Source organism: Protopterus annectens, chromosome 3.part1, assembly GCF_019279795.1.
Source record: "Protopterus annectens isolate FY-2018-M chromosome 3.part1, PAN1.0, whole genome shotgun sequence".
Lineage (NCBI taxonomy): Eukaryota > Metazoa > Chordata > Ceratodontiformes > Protopteridae > Protopterus > Protopterus annectens.
Window position 1 is genome coordinate 1,383,606,074 of NC_056732.1, and position 23,621 is coordinate 1,383,629,694.

Consider the following 23,621-nt stretch of genomic DNA (forward strand, 5'->3'; position numbering starts at 1 on the left):
AAGACACTGCAGAAGATGCAACAGAAGGACCCTTATGAGTGACTAAAGGGTAGGGAGAAGTGTGACTTGAGGAATAGAAGTGGGAGACACAGCATATAATAAAGATGCTCAACCATCTTATCGGTAATAATAAAATTCAAACTGAAGGACTTTTATACATCATATATAGAGAACACTGTTATAAATATCACATAAGAAATAATACAGTTACACGGTATTCTTTTTAGACTAATTCAAAGTCAGTTTTATTGTTATACAAGGAATATATATTTCTAGGCACCAGCTACAGAAAGACAGCTTACTATATGGGCAAAATAAGCAGTCAGAGAATCCATCATCTTAACGAAGCTGGCACTGTTAGGTGTGTGTTATCACAGGAACAAAACAGATACAAATAATTTAAATGCTATTCTCATACACAGAGAAGGCAGGTTTGGTTTTCTAGGTTCCTATAAGGAATGCATTTTAAGGGCTAATGAATAATTTTTGGGTCTCTGCCTTAGTTCTTTCTGAACTGGTTAGTAACAATGAAACCTTTGTAGCTGGCAGGTAGAAAGCCATTAGCCATGACATGTAAGGATATGCACAGTTATAATAACAACTTGTCATTAACTACATGAAGCAAATGTTAAGATAACTTATCTGATTTTTCAATGTGAATTTCTTCATAAAGGGAACATTAGTTCACAAAGATAGAAAAAGTTACAGAAATGCTGCTGTACTAGTCATAGTTGTACAAAGCAGTTAACTAACTTCAGACAGCTTCTCTTATTTATGACACCTCATGACGGCATGACAGTCTACTGTCATAAATGCAGGGTATTCACCCACATTGCCGGTGACCCAAGTACAGCTAAGGTCCAAGTTGCTGTCAGGCTGTCCTGGCAGGAAGGAGTGGTTGGGCAGAGTCATGTTATCTTTTCTTAAAAGAGAAGGAATGGGATTGTTTTGCAGAGTCACCCTCAAGTGGAGTGAACAAGGGCTTGACCTTTGGTGAATTAAAATCAGTAAGGAGACCCCTCGGGGATCTCATTCACTAGCATGCAGCAGCATGCATTTTAAAATTCCTGATACATAGGTGAATAAGTTAGGGATTAAAAGAATAAACTCAGGACCGGCCACACTGTGATTACCCAGGCTGTATCTCCTAACCCTTGCTTCTCCAGAGGAGGCTGATAGAATGTCGAAGCAATGAATGCGTACATGACAAGTACAGATATGAGGCTGGAGCCAGACTTCATAAATGAGGCTGGAGCCAGACTTCATAAATGGTACAGTGATGCAAAACACTCATACTGACATTGGTCTGGTAACATTTACCCTTAGGTATTGTTGGTAGGTAAGCCCCTTTACAGAGCTATGCCGACAATAGAGAAACAGTGGTAAAATAAACATTACAACAAAAATGACATCTACATATAATGCACTATGTTTTTGGACAGTTTACTAGTTATCTGAAAATGCAAAAGGAAGTTATGGTGTTTAGCTCTGCAACCACTAAAAGGTTTCTTTTTGATTAATGTTAAGATTGCAGCTTAAAGAGTTCCTAACTAATTAATGATGGATCATATTTATAGAGTAGAAGAAATCACTAATATGTATGTGAATTAATGTAATGATTATACTTATATTGTAAAGTGGAAGGCTACTGATGTGAATATGTAAATGTATTTTGTCTGTTTAATAACCGTGACTTACCTACAATCACTGGACCATTTAAATATATATGTATATTACTATACTATTTTGTGCTGTTTACTCAGGCTATCACTGTGCATGACTGTATTTTGTCCATGTCCATAAACACTGAATAAATGTCTCTGTTCATACAATTTGTGGATAGTGCCAGGACAGGAATGTCCTCATATAAACTTGTAATGCCACCAGAGGCAAAAAGTCAGAGAGATGGTGGGGTTCCTTTATCTGAACTCACTTGGATGTAGACACTGGATGTCTTAAAAAAGCTAGGTTCATCAAATCCTGTTTTTCAGAGGAATTATGTGAAAGGTAAATGGTGAAAAACAATTAGCTTTCTGTATGTACCAAAGAAAAAAAAATGAAACATATTATATGCATTTTATAAATGGAAGAGACTTGGATGTACTACTTTTTGGAGATGCTAGGTTCATTAAATCGTGTTCCTGTGAAGAATTATGTTAAAGCTAACTGGTAAAAAACAATTAGCTTTCAGTATGCACCAAAAAGTCAACAGATGCAGTTTAAGCATTCTGAATATGGAGAACATATTCCTAACCCCAGTCGAACATGTATATTCTTATTCTATGATCAGCAGTGATTCTAAGGAAAGGACATGGAAATATTTTGTGATTGCCCTTTTCACATGTATAGAATGCTGCATTTGAAACTTTTGGCTTTAAGAATGTAGATTTAATGATGTGAAGTTCCGTTAACTATAATACTACCACCGATTTTACTTATTGGCAAATGCTGCTGGATTTTGTAGGAAGTTTTCCAGAATTCAGCAACTTCTTAGCATCCCGTGTAAAATATGGCTTAGAGATGTTGTCCTTCATGAAGAACAGCATATCCATAATCTGCATACTTGAGTACTTCTGTGAATGCAATTTCTTGAGTCCCAGGTCTACATGCGCTAAAGTCTTTTTGCCATCTTTTAGGTGGATAATATGTAACAATCTGTGACTCCTCAACTTTTCTCTTCACGTTGATGGTAGAGAGGTCAGCAGTGACATAACCCTGAACCTGAAGTCTCACATGATTCAAGAGGTATCACATCTGGTAGTTTTGTCTCAGGAAAGGAAGATTCCACAATTTTCTGCAAGCTCTCCTCTACATTTTTTCCTGAAAATACAAGAATATGTTTATTCATTTTATTCATTAAAATGATACACCACACAGTTCTAGCTTTGACACAACCTTCAGTAAGGACACAGCCAGGAGCAGTGCTGCTGTTCAGCTATTAAGAGAAATCAAAAGCAGATTCATATCGGAAGATATTCAAACAAATAGAAATATTAAACTGCATACTTACCCTGGAAAAAATAATAAGGAATCTTATGTTTGAAGTAGTTGTGCTTAACTGTATATACATGTTACGTACTGAGGCAGAGCTACAGAAAACACACAGCAGAATGGTGGACAGCCTACATTAGAGATCTACGATGAACCTAAATTTTACTTTTATAATGAATACATACAATCCTTGATGAAGTAAGAGATAGAGTTTTAAAAAATAAATGGCTGCCTGAACTGAACTAGTAAACAGTTTGCCTCAAATTAGACATCTCAGTGCATACGGCTGAAGTTATTAAAACACTCTTTGAGCATTTTTTTTTACTAAAATAAAATCTATGAATTTAAACAATTTAAGAAGAAATGAACTGAAAAAATACTTGCTGTGAAATTAGGACTGGCTTCATTGTCATGTAGCGGGTACCGAAGCACTAATTTGTGGCTATGTGAAGGTGTGGGGGGGATTCAAACGCAATGTATAATGCATTCTCTTCTTATTCTTGAGTTCCCTTGTGAAGCAGTGTCTCAAGCCTTAGCACTGTGCACCTGTATAGTGCTCATCTTTTATGTTACAACTAATAAGGAAAGATCTACAGTCAAACACATATACTAGCAAATGGAAAGTTCATATCAGACTTTTGATATATATACTTAAACAAACACACACACACACACACACACACACACACACACACACACCCGTGCGCACACACTCAGAGATACATATTACGTGTATATTACATGCAGATGGTCGAATATGCAACTAACTGAATGATTACAGGTCTGGTTGAAATGACTGAGAGAAAGAGAGATGAAGAGATTATGTTATCGAATTGACATCAATCAAGTGTGTCAGGCTGTGCTAAATAGTGACTATATAACTGAATACCTCTATCTTACTGGGAACCAGTTAACTGATCAAAAATGCAAGTTCACAGAAAGCCAGTTTGGTGGAAAAATTATGATGAAGCAACTTTCTCTGCAAGACTGGAATAGGTATATATAAGTTTGAGGTGTGCTGGGTTTTTCCCCAATATATGGGTACAGGGGCCTTTCCTCCTACAAAAAAATGTATTTGAGGTACAGCAAAAGTGGTTTTATTATCATATTTTGTCAAGCTGACTTTCGTTGAAATTACATTTGATCACTTGACATGTTTCCATCTTATTTAGCTTTGTGCCACTGCTCTTCTTTGAATGTATGTTTGAATCCATGTAGCAATTCAGGCTGGATACTGTTGGGAATATATTTATTGGTGTGGGTGCATTTTTATGCACTTAAAAAGTATATATTTATGTTTATATTTACAAGTATGTTGTTATGGCTGCCAGCATAGTAGTGGTGTATTTTTTCCTATGGTATTTGTGTGTGTGTGTGTGTGTGTGTGTGTGTGTGTGTGTGTGTGTGTGTGTGTGTGTGTGTGTGTGTGTGTGTGTGTGTGTGTGTGTGTGTCTGTGTGTGTGTAAACATACATAAGCCAAAGGGAACTTAATGTAAGATCCATAAAATGTTTTATTATAAAGGGGCAGAAGGTAATCTTGTTGAAAGACTGCCAAATGGAAAATATACAATATCAGTAAGATAAAACTATTTTTGACACAGATAACCAACCAAAATCACAAAAAATTGAGGATGGGATGTGAATGCATTGTGCAAATGAATGTTTTTGAATGCAGTCTCTGCAGAGACTGGTACCCTATCTAGAAAAGGTGTTACTGTCTTGTAGCTACTGGCTGCTACGTCACATTCCCATAAAAAGGATAAAAGTTGGTTATTGTTATTTTGCTTTTCTCCTACTTTCTTCTATAATATCTATGCCATATGCTCCTGACCCATTTTACCACTCACTTTCTTAACTAACTCTCCCATCTACTGATTGTTCCTCTGTGTCCACTAAATAACTACTTAACAGCAGAAGACCATCTGTCTGTTGCTGTTGTACCTTGTACTTCATTTTCTCTAATTATTTCCAGCCTTTGCACTCACCTTTGCTCTTTAATAACTTTATAATATCTGTGACTGCCTTTCTGGCCACTGCATTTCAGTAACACACATTGTTTTTTGTTTTCTTTCTTCCTTGTAGTCAGCTGTAATGTAGCCCCGCTCCATTCAGGCTCACTCTGCTCCCCTACCCTACCCCCATTCCCACCCACTCCCTCTTTCATTAGCTTTATAATCTTAGCTCATTAACCACAACCCTTCGTGCCCCTCCACTTTCCCAACATTCTCCAATCAACAATTACTTCCTTCCTACTACTGTCAACCAACCACATTTCTTTCTGATACTCATTACTACCTCAACACTCTCATGTCACACACTTCCACTTCTAAAATCTTGCAACCTAACCCCAAACACCCACCTTATGTCAACTCCCAAACCAATAATGCAAATATCATCCTTCTCTTTATCTTTAACACACCCATTCTCTTTCTAGCTGCTACAGCAACCTCTCATGTAGACACCCTCCCCCTCAAATTCTCCTCAGCCACTTGTACCTTTCCCCTAACCAACTACTCTCACATTTATTTCTTCCCTATAGCACCATCTCTCTTTATGTATAGTAATTCCTCATTATATAAACTTAAGCTTTTTCCTCTCCCTACCTCACCTCTTATAACCAAAACAAGACACCATCCCCAGAATAACATCATCAATTACCTCAGACAATTAATAGTTCATGTGCTACTATCTGGAGACATACACCCAAACCCTGGACCCAACCACTGCTTCTCTCTTTCAGCCTACCCCTCACACCTTTATAACTCCACACCTAATACTTTCCACATTCCCACATCCACATCCACTAAGAACCTAACTATACTATCCATAAACATTCAAAGTATCATAAACAAAATCACTGTTTTCCATGCCTGGGTAACTTCACATACTCCTGATATTCTTTGCCTCTCTGAAACCTGGCTCAAGCCTCATACAGCTGACAATTAAATACTTCCACCTAGTTATAATATCCTAAGACATGATTGCATCAAAAAGAAAGGTGGAGGTGTGGCTATCCTCTATTCTAACCAACTCACCCTTCACCCTCTCTCAATAACTCCCCCAGAGTTTCCTCCTGCTGAAATCCTCATAGCCATCTGTCATCTAAACACTCACAAAAGGCTAGCCATTGCTGCCATTTATATTCCCCCTGGGAAAAACATCCATATCTTAGAACACTTTCTCTCTTGGATCTCCCAAAACATCACCTATGAGACTGTTATCTTGGGAGATGTAAACATTGATTGGAATTCCTTAACCACTGAATGCCCAAACTCCTCCATAAACCTCTTTGGCTTCTCCCAGCTGATCTCTAACACAACCTGCCTAAACAAGCACAGTAACTATAGCTCCACCCTAGACTGGGTCCTCACCTCTAAGCCCAATCCTTACCATAACCCCTCCACTCTGCCTGATACACTTAGTGATCACTGTCCCACCTGCATACTTAGACACTCATCTCAACTACACAAACCTCAACAACACAAAGACTGCTGTAAACTCTCAAACTTTAATTCTGACACATTCAACATCCTGCTTTCTTCAACTGATTGGTCCTTCCTCCATAATCTACCCCTAGAAAAGGCTGTTCTTGTCTTTAACAACAGTTTCCTAGACACACTCAACTCACTAGCCCCTATCAGAACACTAAGGATTAAAACTCAGTATGCCCCCTGGCTCACACAATACACCAAAACCCTAATGAGTAAGAGAGATAATGCTTGGAAAAAAAATGGAACAAATCCAAATCCATTTCTGATCTACACACCTACAGACAGCTCCATAATTTAACAAAACAAAAAGGTCATCCTTGACAAACAAATTAACCACGTAACAATCCTCACTCTAACCCCCCAAAATTCGGGCAGTCTGTTAATAAGTAGTTGCATCCTGTGGGCTGATCTTCCCCTAATCCCTGCCCAAACAGCTCCCCCACTGAGATAGCTACACTTCTAAATTCCTTCTTCATCAATTCCATCCATAACCTCACCAAAACTGATACTACTACCTACTCCCCACCAGCAATCACTACCAGTTCTCCCACATTCTTTCTTAAACCTGTACCCACACTATATCAAATCACTTCTGACCAAACTAAAAACTTGCTCTCCATCAGTTGATAACTTACCTCCTCAATTCCTAAAACCAGCTGCTAATTTTATTGCTTTCCCTACCTCTGTATTAATCAACAGCTCTATCAAGGAAAGCTCTGTGCCTGATATCTGGAAAAAAAATATGTTATCCCATTACATAAAGGCGGTACTGCAACAGACCCCTCTAAATTCAGACCTATTTTCATCTTATCTCCCCTGTCAAAAATTCTTGAAAAATGCATCCACAAACAGATCCTCAATCATATTCTCCAAGAAAATATCCTTACCTCCACACAACATGGCTTTCAGCCAAAACACAGTACTGCTACTGCTCTGACATCCTTCATTAACACTATCACAAAATCATATGATAACAATAAATTAGTTTCCTGCCTGTTTCTAGATATATCCAAAGCATTTGATACTGTTTCTCATAAACTACTACTATTCAAACTTTCTTCTCTTAACCTCTCTAACTCTACTATATCATGGTTCTCCAGCTGCCTCTCTAACAGATTCCGGGCTGTGAGATGGCAATCAAACTTCTCTCCCTTTCTTCTTGTACAAACTTGGGTGCCCCAAGGCTCCATGCTTGGTCCCCCACTTTTCAACATCTTTATTAATGACCTCCACTCTTCTTGTCCACCCTCTGCCATTATTCAATGTGCTGATAACTCCACAATTATCTCCATGCACTGACAATATCATCCACCTTAACCTCACCCAAGAATCCCTCCACTTCACTGTAAGATGGCTTACTTCCCAACAATTATTACTGAACCCTAAGAAAAGTAAACTACTCTTGTTTCTCCCTACCTCCCTTCAGCATCACAAATCTTCCTTCTCTGTCTCCTCCCTGAATAATACTACCATTTCATCTAAACCCCACACCAAACTCCTAGGTGTTATAATTGATGACCATCTCAAATTCAAGCTACACACTCAGCAGTGCATTAAAAAGACCCACCAAAACTAGGTCTGCTCTATAGACATAATAAATACCTTACAAAGGTCTCCAGACTCTCACTTGCACAATCCTTTCTACTCCCCGCCCTACTCTATGCTGCCCCTATCCTCACACACCCTCAATCAAATATTCTCACTAAACTAGAACTTACCTATAACAAAATAGCTCGATTTGCCTCCAACTTACCTTACCACACCCACCTTTGCATCACACTAAGAAATCTGCAGTGGCTTGAATTTCATCACCAAATCCTAATACCACAGTTTCTCTTGGCTCATTCAGTCTTACATCAACCTTCTTCCTGTCCCTCTCTCTCCACTCTCATCCAGTCCTATACTCTCAATCGCTCTCTCTGTAGCTCTCAGCAGAACATTTTGCAAGTCTACATGCCCAACAAAAATATTGGTAAATTACTTTATAGCTATTCTATAGCAAATGCCTGGAACAAAATACCCCATAATTCCAGAGGTATCACTAACCCTAACACCTTTAAAATAGCAATTAAGGACTACTTACACAAATCATGGTCATGTCCTTGCCATGACCCAACATAAGCTGCATTTCATTACCTTAGAGTGCTACCCTCTCAGTTACTGCCATACTAGTCCTTTCATAGGCCTCCTACCTGTTCTCTTTCTTTCTAGCTTTTACTCCATACACTTTTATTCTGTTTTTCTTCTACTTTATAATAGCTTTGATCATATACCTTAGTAGTTTTTTCAACTCCTATACTATTTACTTTCTGCTGTTTCTATATTCCTCATTCTCTTACTACAATTTTTTTCTAAATGTACTTAAAACTGATCATACTTTGATATTTACAACATTTATGTATATGCTCATTGTCCTGTTTTTGTCCCTGATGATAAATCTCTCAGTTACAATTGCTTAATTGCTATTTTAAAGGTGTTAGGGTTAGTGATACCTCTGGAATTATGGGGTATTTTGTTCCCAACAATTATTACTGAACCCTAAGAAAAGTAAACTACTCTTGTTTCTCCCTACCTCCCTTCAGCATCACAAATCTTCCTTCTCTGTCTCCTCCCTGAATAATACTACCATTTCATCTAAACCCCACACCAAACTCCTAGGTGTTATAATTGATGACCATCTCAAATTCAAGCTACACACTCAGCAGTGCATTAAAAAGACCCACCAAAACTAGGTCTGCTCTATAGACATAATAAATACCTTACAAAGGTCTCCAGACTCTCACTTGCACAATCCTTTCTACTCCCCGCCCTACTCTATGCTGCCCCTATCCTCACACACCCTCAATCAAATATTCTCACTAAACTAGAACTTACCTATAACAAAATAGCTCGATTTGCCTCCAACTTACCTTACCACACCCAACTTTGGAGTTGACAAAGTTTGGGCATGAAGGAGGGTGGCCTAATGGTTAAGGTGTTTGCCTTACAAATGCAAGGTGCAGGGTTTGAGTCTCACAAGGGATAATTGTCTAGGCTTAAAATGGCTCACAAGGGCAGTTAGCTTAGTTCTAATCTATAATCTATAATCTTTTGTTATTTTATATAGAATGTGTTTCTTATGTAAAAACTGAACTACTTATGTACAATTAACCTAGTTATTCATTGTTTTTTTTTTCTCTTGCAACTACTGTCTGTGTTAATTAATGTATATCTAATGTAATACTGAAGCTTTTCTACTTGGGTCTCTGCTGAAAAAGGACTTTTGCCCAGTCAGACCAACCCAGTTAACAAATATCAACTAAATAAATAAATAAACAAATAAATAAATTATTGGAAACTGAATGGAGGGATGAAATACTTATAATGAATTAGAAATTTAAGGAAAAAGTAATTAGAATTTTAACTCCTTACTGAGCAAAATATGAATACTTTGAAAGGAAGTAGTAAGGATTTGTAAGTAAAGTGGCAGATTTACCTAGGCCCCCTAATATTACAATTAGTAATAGGAAAACATATTGAAGAAGAATAACTTTTAAGCAGTGTCAGTATCTCAACAGGTAGCACACTCATTTTTGTTGTGAAAAATTGTGAGTTCTATTCCTACAACAGGTAGGTGGGTTATTTTTTCCAGTACTGATAATGTAGTGCAGCATAAGGGGGTGCTGCACTCAAGTGTCCTGTCTTTTGGATGATATGTTAAACCGAGGTCCCGTCTACTTGAGCTGGTGGAAGGTCAGTCAGATGTAAAAGATCCCATGGCATCAATCGAAAAGAGTAGGGTTTTTTTTATTGATATGTACATTACATATTATTTGCATATTTACATATTTACATTATTTACATCTATTTACAAATCTCCATACATTATAAACTTCAATTTAAGCATTTCCCCCACTGTTTTATCCACAACAAAAACATTATTTTTTCCAAACTTTTTGTCAAAGTCCATTTTCCATTGTATTTAATTTCATTTTGTCTCTTGTTCCATATAGTCCATGAAGCATAAAATATTATTCTGTCCATTTTCTTCACTTCTTCCTGTTTACGTGCACCATAATAACCAAATTCTATTATGTCCATATTTATTTGTTCAAATTTTAACAAACTTTTTACCCTATTATCTTTACATATTTCTTTCCACAAATTAGTAACTCTTTCACATTTCAAAAACACATGCTCAGTAGTCTCAAACTCTCCACATTTATTACATATTCTATCTTGCTTTTTTTTGTATGGCATATTTGCCTTAACTGGCAATTTTTTAATAGACAATCTCCATAAAATTCACTATATTCTTTAATTTATGTATAGTAATTATATCTCATCCTTATGGATTTTTTCTTATTTATTTCTAAAACTTTCTATGGATCAATACAATAAAATGCTTTCATAATACTTAAGTACCATTCTTTTCTATTTTTCTAACATATATTCTTTTTTATTTTTCATACAATTTTGTTTTGGTACTCTTTCATTTCTTCATTCACAATGCTTTTACTTCATTTTTTGACTTCCAGTCCTTCCCACAATTCTTTGGTTTTATAATATAATATCATTTATATCAAGTTTTTATTTTCCTTCATAATTCCTTTTAATACCTTATATAAAATTAAAGATGCTGCATGTACTATTAGGTTTATTAAACCCAAACCTCCTTGTTCTACCTTTCATATACATAATCTCTCTTTTGACTGGATTCAGTCTAGAGCCCTATATAAAAGAGAATATAATCATCATTAATTCCTTTTCATACTTAATAGGAATCATATAAATGTTAGCAACATAAGCACTTTTTCCTATTACCATGGTGTTCAACAAGTGTGCTTTTTTCTATATGGAAATCTATATGATTTCCAAAAATTAGTCATATCCTTTACTTCTTTGAGTGCATTATCCCATTGTTGTTGTCTGTATTCATTCCTTCCAAATGTTATTCCTAATATATTTATATATGTTTTCATTGAACTCAACACCTCCTATCATAACTTCAAAACCAAATCCTTTACTTTTCTCCTTATGTATACTCAAACCATTTTTTTTAATTTATACTTAATTTTTCATTTCCTTTTTTTATCCATACCTTATTTTTAATAATTAATGCAATATCATTCACATAATTGTACATTATTGCAATTGTACTTCCTTCATCATTTTGTATCCATCACTACTTGACATTTTATTAATTTCCTTCACTACTACATTCATAACTAATGAGAAAATTGCACTACTAGCTGGGCAGCCCTGCTTTATTCCTCATTCTATTTTTATTTCTTCCCCAATCCAGCCATTTACATTCAGTTTCACATAGTTCCTTTCATAAATAGATTTTATTACTTGTAATATTTTTTACTTAGATTATATACCTGCAAAATTCCCCATAATGATTTATATTGAATAAAAGCCACGGTGGTGCAGCGGTAGAGTTGTTGCCTCACAGCAAGAGGTTCTCCCATTCGATTCTCGGCTGGAGTGCCTTCTGTGTGGAGTCTGCATGTCCTCCCTGTGGTCAAGTGGCGTTCGAAAGACATGTGTAGAATGGGTGTGCCTTTGTTGAAAGTTGGGCGTCAAGCTGGCACCTTGGCACCCGTAAAAATCTACTGCCAATCATTAGTGGACCGGAGTTTCGCTGTGGCGACCCCTAACCGGGAAAAGACGAAAGAAGAACAACATAATCATAAGCTTTACTTATATCCCCTATCATAACCTTCACGTCTACATTTTTATTTATGATATCATCAATTATTTCTCTTATTATCTATTATAACTCTTGACTTCCTTTTCTTTTTCTTCCAAATACATTTTGGTCATATATTCTATCCATTTTTTTTTCTATAACCTTTTTGTTATTATTCTCATAAAAATGTTATAATCTGTATTATTCAGTTTTTTATCTCCTCTTTATTTCCTTTTTAAATAAAAATTTTATAACTCCTGTTTATATCTCTTTCTGTTTAATTCCAGTTTCTAACCATTCATTCATAACTTCTATAAAAAAAATTTTTGCCACTCTTTTATCTCTTTATACATACCATACTCAATTCCATCCAGTCCTGTTGCAGAATTCATGTTAATATCTTTTAGAATTTAATTCAGTTCTTTCATTGTTATGTTTTGTTCTAAATACTCATTATCTTCCTTATTTAATTTTTCACCTTTATAAATTTGTTCTATGTTTTCTTCTCTCTTAACAAATAATTCCAATACATACTCTTTAATTATTGTGTATATTCCATCTTGCTGTCTTATTTGCTTGCCTTCCTTATTTTCTAATTCTCTTATTATTTTTCCTTCTTTTATTATTTTACTCAAATATGGGGCTACCTCTTCTTTCTTTCCATGTAAACAATATTTTTGCTTATAGAACAAGATGTTAATTTTACTTTGATTCATTGTATATATTTCTCTTTTTCATAAAAGGAATGTTTCTTCTCTAATAAGTCTCTAAATGTTTTTTGACTTAATATCTTATCTCTCTCTTTTTCTTTTCTTCTTTTCTTCCTTATACATTCTAAAAATACTTTTTTATATTTTTCTTTAAAATAAAGCTACCAAAACAATCCATTTCTCATAAAACTCCCTCATAGTCATATGAAATTTTCCATAATTCTACAAGTTCTTTTTTCTCTTCTAATTCTAATTCATTTTCATTAATTCTCTTTATTCCTTTTCCTATTCTTATATATTCTTCATTTTCCTGTACTTTAACCCATATTGCCACAAGATCTGAAAATCCAGCATACTTAATTCCTTTTATTATAACTTTTAAACTATCAGATATTAAAAAATAATCAATTTATGTCCCGATTTCATTCATTTTATAGACAGGCTTCCCTGTGGACTATGATGTTTGTAGATGACATTGTGATATGTAGTGAGAGTAGGGAACAGGTTGAGGAGATCCTGGAGAGATGGAGATATGCTCTAGAGAGAAGAGGAATGAAGGTCAGCCGGACTAAGACGGAATATATGTGTGTGAATGAAAGGGAGAATAGAGGAATGGTGAGGATGCAGGGAGTAGAGTTGGTAAAGGTGGATGAGTTTAAATACTTGGGATCAACAGTTCAGAGTAATGGCGAGTGTGGAAGAGAGGTGAAGAAGAGAGTACAGGCAGGGTGGAGTGGGTGGAGAAGAGTTTCAGCAGTGATTTGTGACAGACGAGTACCAGTAAGAGTGAAAGGGAAGGTCTACAAAAGGGTAGTGAGACCAGCTATGTTATATGGGTTGGAGACAGTGATATTGACAAAAAGGCAGGAGTCAGAGCTGGATGTGGCAGAGTTAAAGATGTTAAGATTTGCACTGGGTGTGACAAGGGTAGACAGGATTAGGAATAAGTATATTAGAGGATCAGTCCAGGTTTTACAGTTTGGAGACAAAGCCAGAGAGGCAAGATTGCATTGGTTTGGGTATGTGCTGAGGAAGGATGCTGGGTATATTGGGAAAAGGATGCTAAGGATGAAGCTGCCAGGTAACAGGAAAAGGGGAAGGCCTAAGATAAGGTTTATGAATGTGGTTAGAGAGGACATGCAGGTGGTTGGTGAAAGAGCAAGATGCAGAGGACAGGAAGAAATGGAAACAGGTGATCCACTGTGATGACCCCTAACCAGGAAAAGCCGAAAGAAGAAAAAGAATAGGTCCAGTGGTTATTCTCCCATACACTTAACTCTCCACTTCTCATAATTTCTTTAGCAATTTTAACATCACAATTGCTCTTATTTTTCCTTAAATTACAACTAAAATCACCCACCAATATAATGTCCATACTTACACAAACATATTCAAGAATATTTTTAAACATAATTTCTCTCTCTTTTTTGTTAGATATGCATATAAAGCTATAATTCTATGCACATATTTTTTCCATCTCACATCTATTACCGTAGTTCGGCCTAGTTCTACTATGGTTACATCTAATATTTTAATGCTTTCTTGACATAATATGCATATCAATGAAAAATATATCCAACAACACAAGGGCAATCAAATGGACAAACGATGGATAAGTCAAGAGAGGAATTTATTTGTAAGCGCTTTCGGCTGCGTAATACCAGCCTTCATCAGACAACTTCAAATTCTTCATTACACTCTTATATAGAGCATACTAATTAATCAATTAAGATTTTTAAAAACGCCTGATGTCTTCTTAAAAATATATACTCACAAGACTCTTTTATACATCACTATGTATATGAAAAATTATATAAATAATTAATTAATTTTATTCCAACATTTTAACTAAAAATGTAAAATATATATGTATATAATATATGATTAAAAACAAGTACATATAGATTGTATAAAATATGTGAATATATAAATATATATATGTACTGAAAAATCATTTAAAATTATTATCTATCTATAGCCTTCAATTTTAAAATACTAGTAATGGAAATGGAATCATTAAGACCAGGAGATTGGGTGGCATTTAAAAACACCTGCCACCAATATTCCTTAGATTCTAATATAATTTTCCAGGGGCTTTTCTGGGTGATGGTAATACTTGCTCTAACACCATAAATTTAAATTTGTGCCCAGGATGTTGCGCTAAATGTCTATACAATGCATTATTTTGTGATAATTTGCTAATGTCATATTTATGCTCATATATACGTTGCTTTAATCTACGTTCAGTTTTCCCTACATAGTAGGCAAAACAATGGGAACATATTGCAGCATATACTACCCCCAAAGTATTACAATTGTATTTTCCTTTGATTTTAATGGAAATACCATTGATGTTTATTTCCTCAACTTCCAAAATATCTGCACAATATTTGCACATATTACATTTTTTCATCTTACCATATGTATTATATGTCGCATTAAATGCAGTATTACACCAATCTTTTAATTTTTATCTCTTTTGTAAACAATTGAAGGTTGAGCCCCTAATAATGTAACTAATTCTGGCTCCTTCTTAATAATATTCCAATTTTTCATCACTAGATTTTTAACACATTCAGAATCTTGTGTGAAAGTAGTAATGAAAGATACATTACCACCATTAATATGATGTTGACTACTCTCAATACTATTCAACTGTATATTTTCCAACTGCATATTTTCCAATAATGGTACTTGCTTTTCTGTACTATTTTGTTGCTGTTCAACCACCTGTGTATGAGAGCTATCAAAATCCCTTAATAGTGGTTTGTAAAAAACATTTTTTCTTTTATTCAAAACTTCATTAAATATAGTGTCAATAAACTGCTTGGGATACCCCCTATTTAAAAACATATCTTTAATGAAATTACATTCCTCAATGAATTCATCAAAACATGTTACCATGCGTGCTGCTCGCACTAGCTGTCCTTTTATGACTGCTTTTTTAATGTGTTGTGGATGGTTACTAGAAAAGTGCAAAAATTTATTCGAATATGTTTTTTTGCGATAAATATTAGCTTTAAATTGATTGTTTATTATATCTTTTGAAAGTGTAATATCCAAATAAGAAATGGTATCTATTCCTATTTCATATGTGAACTTTAAAAATTCAGTGGTGGCATTAATATACATGATAAATTGATCTATTTTCTCTAATGGGCCATTCCAAATGAAAAACAAATCATCTAAAAACCGAGTATATAAACTGATAAATTGCATGAATTGAGACTGAAAAATAAATCTCTGTTCCCACATTGCCATAATGGCATTTGCATACAATGGGCCTATGGGGGAGCCCATTGCTACCCCTTTGATTTGTTTAAAATAATGCCCATCATGGTAGATATAATTATTTGTCAATACCAACTCCAATAAATCAGTCAACACATTCAGTTAGGATGTTGGGAATAATATCTACAAAAAAATCACCAAACCATTCTAAACCAATCTGCTGTGGTATACAGGTGAACAAATCCTTTACATCTACAGTAATAAAAACAATCTGTTCAACATCACTGATATTTAAATTATTGACTTTTGTAAGAAAATCCCAGGAATCTTGGCAAATATAATTTAAACTTTTTATTTTGTCTTTTAAACTCATGTCAATGTATTTTGCTATAAAATACGTTTTTGATCCACCAGCATCTACAATTGGTCATAAAGGTGGGTTTTCTAAATCTTTATGTAATTTCAGTGCACCAAAAATAATAGGTATCCTGGGATTTTTTACCTGCATATATTTATGAGCTTCATTTGTTAACTGCCCTTGCCATAGCATATCCTCTAATAAATAATCTATTCTGGCATGAGAAATATTTATTTCATTGATTGAAGCTTCTACATATGCATCATCATATAATATATTCATTAATAACTGATTGTAGTCCATAATGTTCATTATAACAAGCCCACCCCCCTTGTCAGGTTGCATAATGCGTACTTCACCTTTCATTTTCAATTCATTCAAAACTTCATACTGAGCTTTTGTAAAATTAGTCTGAACTTGATGTGAATAATGTTGCAACTGATACCTAAAGTCAAGTTCACAAATTTCCTCAAACAGTTCTAATTAATAGTAATAGTTAATAGTAATCTTATGCATGTACCTAGTTTGTTTAATCCCCCCTTGCATCCAAAAATTAGATTGTTTGAGGAAATTTGTGAACTTGACTTTAGGTAATTTCTTATTTTCTCTAAGCGTTATGTTTTTGAATTTTAATTTTCCTTTCTTTAAATCTTTTCCCTATTGAATTTTTTTTTATTTCTTACTGTGCACCAATCCACTTCTTCCTCAGTTGTCTCCTCTCTTTCTTTCTCTTTATTGTCTTTAACTTCATGTATAACCTCTTTATTAGTTACATCTTTTTGTACAATTTCTTGTATAACACATTCTATCTCTTTATCCTGTAGAACTTCATTTTCATTTTCTTGCACATTCTAGCCATGAATGACCAGTATTGCCACATTTATTTTCACTTTAAATCATATTTGTTTGCATTATTCCCTGTTTTACCACATAAATAACATCTTTTTTATCACAATCATTGATTAAATGATAATTTTTTTCCACAAAAATAATAATTTTTTGGTTGAGCCTTGTATGTCACAAACCCCCTATTACCATGAACATTGATAATACTAGCTATGTGCATAACATTTTCATTGTTACTCCACATTCTCACCCCCAGTCCATAGTCCTCTTTCATCATATACTTGTGTAGTATCCATTACTTCTTTACATATCCTATCCTATTACGCTATCCTCCAAAAAAAGGAAGCTAATCTGGTGGTCCCCTGCCATAAACAAACTGTACAACAGAAGGAAGAAACTGTTGCAAAAGAGAGTAAAATCTCATGAGTGGAGGAGCTCCCTTGTCAGCCTCAGTAAGAAGCTGAGATCCCTTATAAGATCCTCCAACGCTAGCTACGAAAACAAAATCGCCACTAATTCCAAGGACAACTACAAAGCATTCTATAGCTATGTCAAGAATCTCAATGGCAACACCCAGACCTGATCTGAGTTACAGCACAAAGGCATGAAAATTACAGAACCAACTGATATTGCCAACATCCTGGCAGATAGGTTCATTGCTAACTTTACCCCCTCCCACCCCCTAAAGGGCCCATATCTGTACAGGAAGAATGCAGAGTCCCTGTAATCACAACTACGCAGGTAAAAGCTGCACTCTCTAAAGCCAAAAACACAGCATCCATGGGACCGGACAACATCCCAGGCTGCGTTTTACATGAACGTCAGAACAAACTGGCTCCCCACTTAAGCACCATGTTCAATAATAGCCTCGCATCAGGCATTGTGCCCACTGAATGGCACACAGCAACAGTTATCCCACTCCACAAAGGGGGAGCCATCACTGATCCCGGGAACTGTCGACCTATTAGCCTGACGAGCCTGGTCTGCAAGGCCATGGAACGTATCATCATGGAACTCATAAACAAAGACATTGGTAACCTCCAAACTCTGGATCCCACCCAGTTCAGGTTTGTGAAAGGCAGATCATGCCTCTTGAACCTGATTGACTTCTTTGAGGCAGTCAACAAGCCGTAGATGAGGGTAAGGTGGTTCACATAGCCTATCCTGACCTCACCAAGGCTTTGAACACCATCCCCCATTCTGGAATTATAGCTAAACTCACTAAACTAGGTATAAGTCCCTACATCACAAGATGGGTTACCAACTGGTTCACTGACAGAACCCACACTGTAAAAGTTGCAGACTCCAAATCTGACCTCAAAGCAGTGACAAGTGAAGTACCACAGGATTCCATCCTGAGACCTCTTCTGTTTGGTATCTACTTCTCTGAAGTACAGGCTAACACAGAAGGCCTCTGGCTAATGAAGTTCACAGATGACTGCAAACTAGGAGCCATAGTCAAGTCCCCAAATGATGTGGACATCCTACAGAAGGGCCTCACAGGGAGAGATGCTTGGTGTCAGAGCCATGGCCTCAAGCTCAATGCCAAAAAGTGCAGTGCCATCCCCTTATCCTAACCTTTATAGATACAGGATCAGATATTGTAATGTATCTCTATTCCCACAAGTAAATGTACATGTTCTTCCATTATATGGTATCTGTTCAGTCTATTCAAATTTTTATACCTGCACAGATAGTAAATAAAGTCCAGTTGAGCTTCTAAGATTACTACCACATCCTGCATCCCAAATCATTTCATATATTTTCTTAATAATCTACTCTCTTTAGTAATAGTTTTCCTCCTTGGTCCCCTTGCACATCCCCATTATTGCAGACCATATTCCAGTTTCTACCCATAATTAGGATTTACTGCTGAAAATGTATTATTTTCCCTAGCATTCTCCTCAATTCCAAAGCTTCAGTCTAAGCTGGGACATATATGTTTACCATGATAATTTTGTTTACAAGTCAGTAGCCTCTCACTGCCACAGAACTTTTATGTTCTTTGTTCCTGTTATTCAGCTGAATAACCCCATCAAATTGATCCTTTATCAAGCTCTCATGTTCAGCATTCTTATTGCATCCTATTATTCTGCATGTATGATAATACTCTGCCTTTTCATTGTATCTTTTCGACCATTCACTTTTTATGTAATATAGAAAATGCAGCCAATTCCACTTATATTCTATTTTTGTCACTGTATGGCATTTCTTTGATACATAGTCTTTACCACAATTGCTTTCTTATACTATTTACAGAATGGCAATTACATTACTTCACATAAAAATGAGAACATTTTTGTTGAACATGTTACTCGTTCCAGTACTTTTCCTGATATTACATTCCTTCCTATTCCAACACAAACACACTATATACATAAAGTTTTTGAAGATAAATCTACACTCTTCCCTTGTAGGGCAAGTGTCCCTCTTAGATGGCCATCAAACAGGTATTAACCGACCTAAATATTAGATTTGTTTTGTTAATCCACATACTTCTGCCCAATCCTTATAGCAAAAGCAAAACTATTACATAAAATGTGTTCAACAACTATGCCCTCTAAGCAAGTAAAACAGCTTCCATAGTTCCCATTAATATAATCATATTTTACACCTGGCCCTTTAATTTTCATTTTCCTGACCTCCATTTATATTATTCAATTCTCTGTTTTTTTATTTTAGATTTACAAATCACAAGAGTTAAGATTGCCGACATCTCTGCAATTTAATGCATTGTTTCTTTAAGATTAAATTTATTTGTCCCACTCGTAAGGTCACCAAGATGGTAGTCTAATTAATTAAATATTTGTTTGCTATATGGGGTGCCTCATTGTCATTTAATTAAGAATACTAGTAAGTGAGATAACCAAACATTTACAGGCACTCTCCAAATCTTATATTTTACTTCTTTTAGCTTCCAAACTTAGAAGTGCCTGCATTCCAAAATCAAAAGAAAAAAAAGTTTAATTTTCATCCTAAGCAATAGCTTGCAAACTGCTCATTTGACTCTTAATTTTAAGATCCTACATATGGCCCTTTCCCCTGCTGTCTATTATATGATACTACTTCAGCAATAATATTCCCACTCAGCTGCTACAGTTGGACATACTGCATGAACTATACTTTCTTGCATATGTTGCTAACAGATTTTCTACACCTTGTAACTTTTAAGTTGCAGAAAGTTATTCTTAGTTCAGTGCCTTACATTACATTTCTTAGCACTCACAATGGAACAATGGAACATATTTTCATATCCTTTCACTCAAAACATTGCTTTGTTTGCCCAAGTGCAGAACACTAATACTTCATTTCTATATAATTTACTTAACAGGTTATTTATTGCTACTTATGTTAATAAGCAGTTGTACTTACATTTTCAGTCATCTTTTTTCAGGGCATTGTAATCCAAAGCAGTAAAAATACAACTAAATTCTCGTCCCCCCCAGATAAATTGCAGTTGCATATGCAGTTTTATTCAAAATAACCTATTTTATTTCAATATCACCATCCACAAAGTACAGTTTGCTAAGTTCGGTGCTAAGAAAGAGGTGACAGAATAGATTTCTTTAAGTAGAATTATATCAGACATTGCTTCAATGCAATCTAGGAGAGAAATATAATTGTGTTATGTAAATTTCAGACGTGGCTTCTGTGCATGCAAACACAGAAAATATAATTGTATTCTTTGAAAATATTTCAGAAGTTATGCTGCATTTCGAGATAAAGAAGTATATCCAAGCTTTGTTTGTTAAGCTGCAGTGTGAACAAAAAGACTTTATCGACATTAGAAACATTGTAGAGACAAATGAATAGATAAATGTTATGCTTTGACTTTGTTAAACAACACATGTATGAATAGAGTACTGTTAGGTGTAAAGAAATTTACTGAACTAAAAGAGCATGAGAAATGTGTTGAGGAATAGATAAGTTTCTAGAAATGCAACAGTCTGAACTGTCATTTAGAAGACAAAAGAAAATATTATTCCATGATGTAGTGTATTATAATTGGCAAATAGTCCAAAAGAACCATCTAAGCTGTAGAACTGCTAATTCTGAACATTGTATATTTATATAAGTTAGTTTTTAATCTGCCAAATTAGATTTGCTTTTGTGATTTTCAAAATGCTGCTACCACATCAGAGTAAACAAAACAAAATCAGTCAGATATTAAAAAGCAAAAACTGTTATACAGATTTAGCCTTTTCATTGTATAAGATTCACTTTTGTGATTCTCAAAATGTTGCTATCCCATTCAGAATAAAAACTATTTGCCACAAAATGATTTATGCCTCTAAAGATTTTATTTGAGATAAGCTACAGTCAGATCTTTTCAGAGTTTTTGCATTGCAGTGTCTCCACCTCCAATTAAGTTACAGGTACACTTCTGCTTCAGTCCTCCTTGGATAGATCACATTTGATCTCCACTGGCACCTGGTGCTATCACAAATCTCTGCAAATTCTGCCAGTCAGCTCAACTGTCATCCTTTGTTTTTACAATATCTTCTCTTGGAACAAAGAGAAGTGTTTCACTTTCTTGGTTTATATTTGGTTGCAAATGGTGTGTAGCTGGAACCCCATCTCCCTGCTTATTGAGTTGTTGCCGGTTAAACTGCCTAATTCCTTCCAATGCCTGATAACCCACCTACAAATGTCTTTGAGACCCAAGGAAAAAAGACACTCTGAATATTTTAGAATGCAGCTGTTTAAATCTCACCCCTTTTCAAAACATTGTCTCAGGAGTGGAGTATGTTTGTTCTACTCCTCTCTGGTATAAACAGAACAGTAATTTTCTACAAATACTTTGGTGTCCCAAATGTTTAAACCCTTTCTGTCCATCATATTTTTATTAACAGCATCTGCTTTAGTTGGCATGTTTGCATCTCCACAGCTATTAGCTTCTAATGCTTCCTTAAAAAAACTTCTTATTACACAAACAAGATGTGCCTTTTCTATCAGTGTGTCTTGCTGTGGGTCACCAGTCTAACTGCTGACACTGGTCTTCATAAATCTTATGCAGTTTGTTCCTTCCATATTCTCATGAATGGTTGTAAACCTCAAAATTGTCATCCTCACTCTGTACTGCAAATCAACTGCTTTTTGAAAGAGTTCCTTTTGAAATACTTAATATTTTTTCAATCTGTCCTTAATTTCCATTTCTAGCTTTTGCAACTTGACCAATACATCAGAGTAATTACTCAATATTTCCTCTGTTTGCTCAGTCTTTCCTCATTTGTTTTATATACTCCTCTACGGCCCAACTTATTTTAAAGTTCTCTGAGTGTATCTGGTTAATTTTCACTTCAGAGTTTGAACCCACTACTTGCATCTGAGCCATACTCTGGTGTACTTCCCAATCTGAGTACACAACTTTCTCCTCTTCCTTTTTTTTCACTTTGTCTTTATTTCCCCTGGATTTGTTTTCTTAGATTGCATTCAGACCGCATAATCTTCAGTGAGGAATTTCATTTAAAACAAACTGAATTCATTTACTAGTTGTTATCAGCAAATGTTGGTTTTCCTGTTGGAATAGCTCCAATTAACATACTTCTCATTCAGTGGTCACCTTCAAAAGTCTTACAAGATTTTTTTATCCTTCTGTCTGATCTTACATGAAGTTGCTCTTTTGTTTCAGGAATGTGAGAAAATACTTTTTTTGTGTAGATGGAGTTTGACAATCATTTATTCTCTTCTCTTTTGGAATTTGCAAAAATACAAGACATTAAAATACAGAACAGGAGTGAAAATACTCATGAACAAAACTGGGAAAGTTTTAAGAGCAGCATTTTGCAGTTTGTTTTTATTAATGTTTATTAAGTGCTGGGGCCCCTAATTCCCACTCTTTAATACATCGAGACATGCACTAATATAGGAAGGAAGTGACACATACTGGAAAGAAATACAAAAGGGGATAAAAGCCATAAAAGAAAGCTAAAATAAATGGTTGCTATTTATAGCAGAAGTTCGTTTATAGATTATTGCCTATAATATTAATGGGCTAACCAGTCTGTCTATAAGGAACTGAGTATTGACATACTGAATGTTAGAAAAATAGTTATAATCTACAGGAGCATGTTTATTTGAAGTGAAACAAGAGAAACTTACAAGAGTTGTGTAAACATTACTGTAACATCTTCATATACAACAATAAAAGCAAAAGTTCATCAAAGTTAATTTAAAAAAAAATTAATGAGTTTTAATAAAAGTGATTATATTCATTTGAAATCTGTAATACAGTGAAGACTGGGATATTGGACAAAATCCTTACTCTCATACCACTGTGTATTTATTCATATAAAATGTGTCTATATTATCACAGCGA

At 35.1% G+C, this 23,621-nt stretch overlaps 1 long non-coding RNA gene across 1 annotated transcript in view; it reads right to left on the reverse strand.

The window, feature by feature from the left end:
• Nucleotides 1-217: 217 nt before the first annotated feature.
• Nucleotides 218-23,621, reverse strand: part of LOC122798470 — a 67,414-nt gene continuing 44,010 nt past the window's right edge. Inside the window, exon 2 of the long non-coding RNA XR_006364273.1 lies at nucleotides 218-2,820. This is a non-coding gene — a long non-coding RNA (uncharacterized LOC122798470). The remainder of the gene's footprint in view (nucleotides 2,821-23,621) is intronic.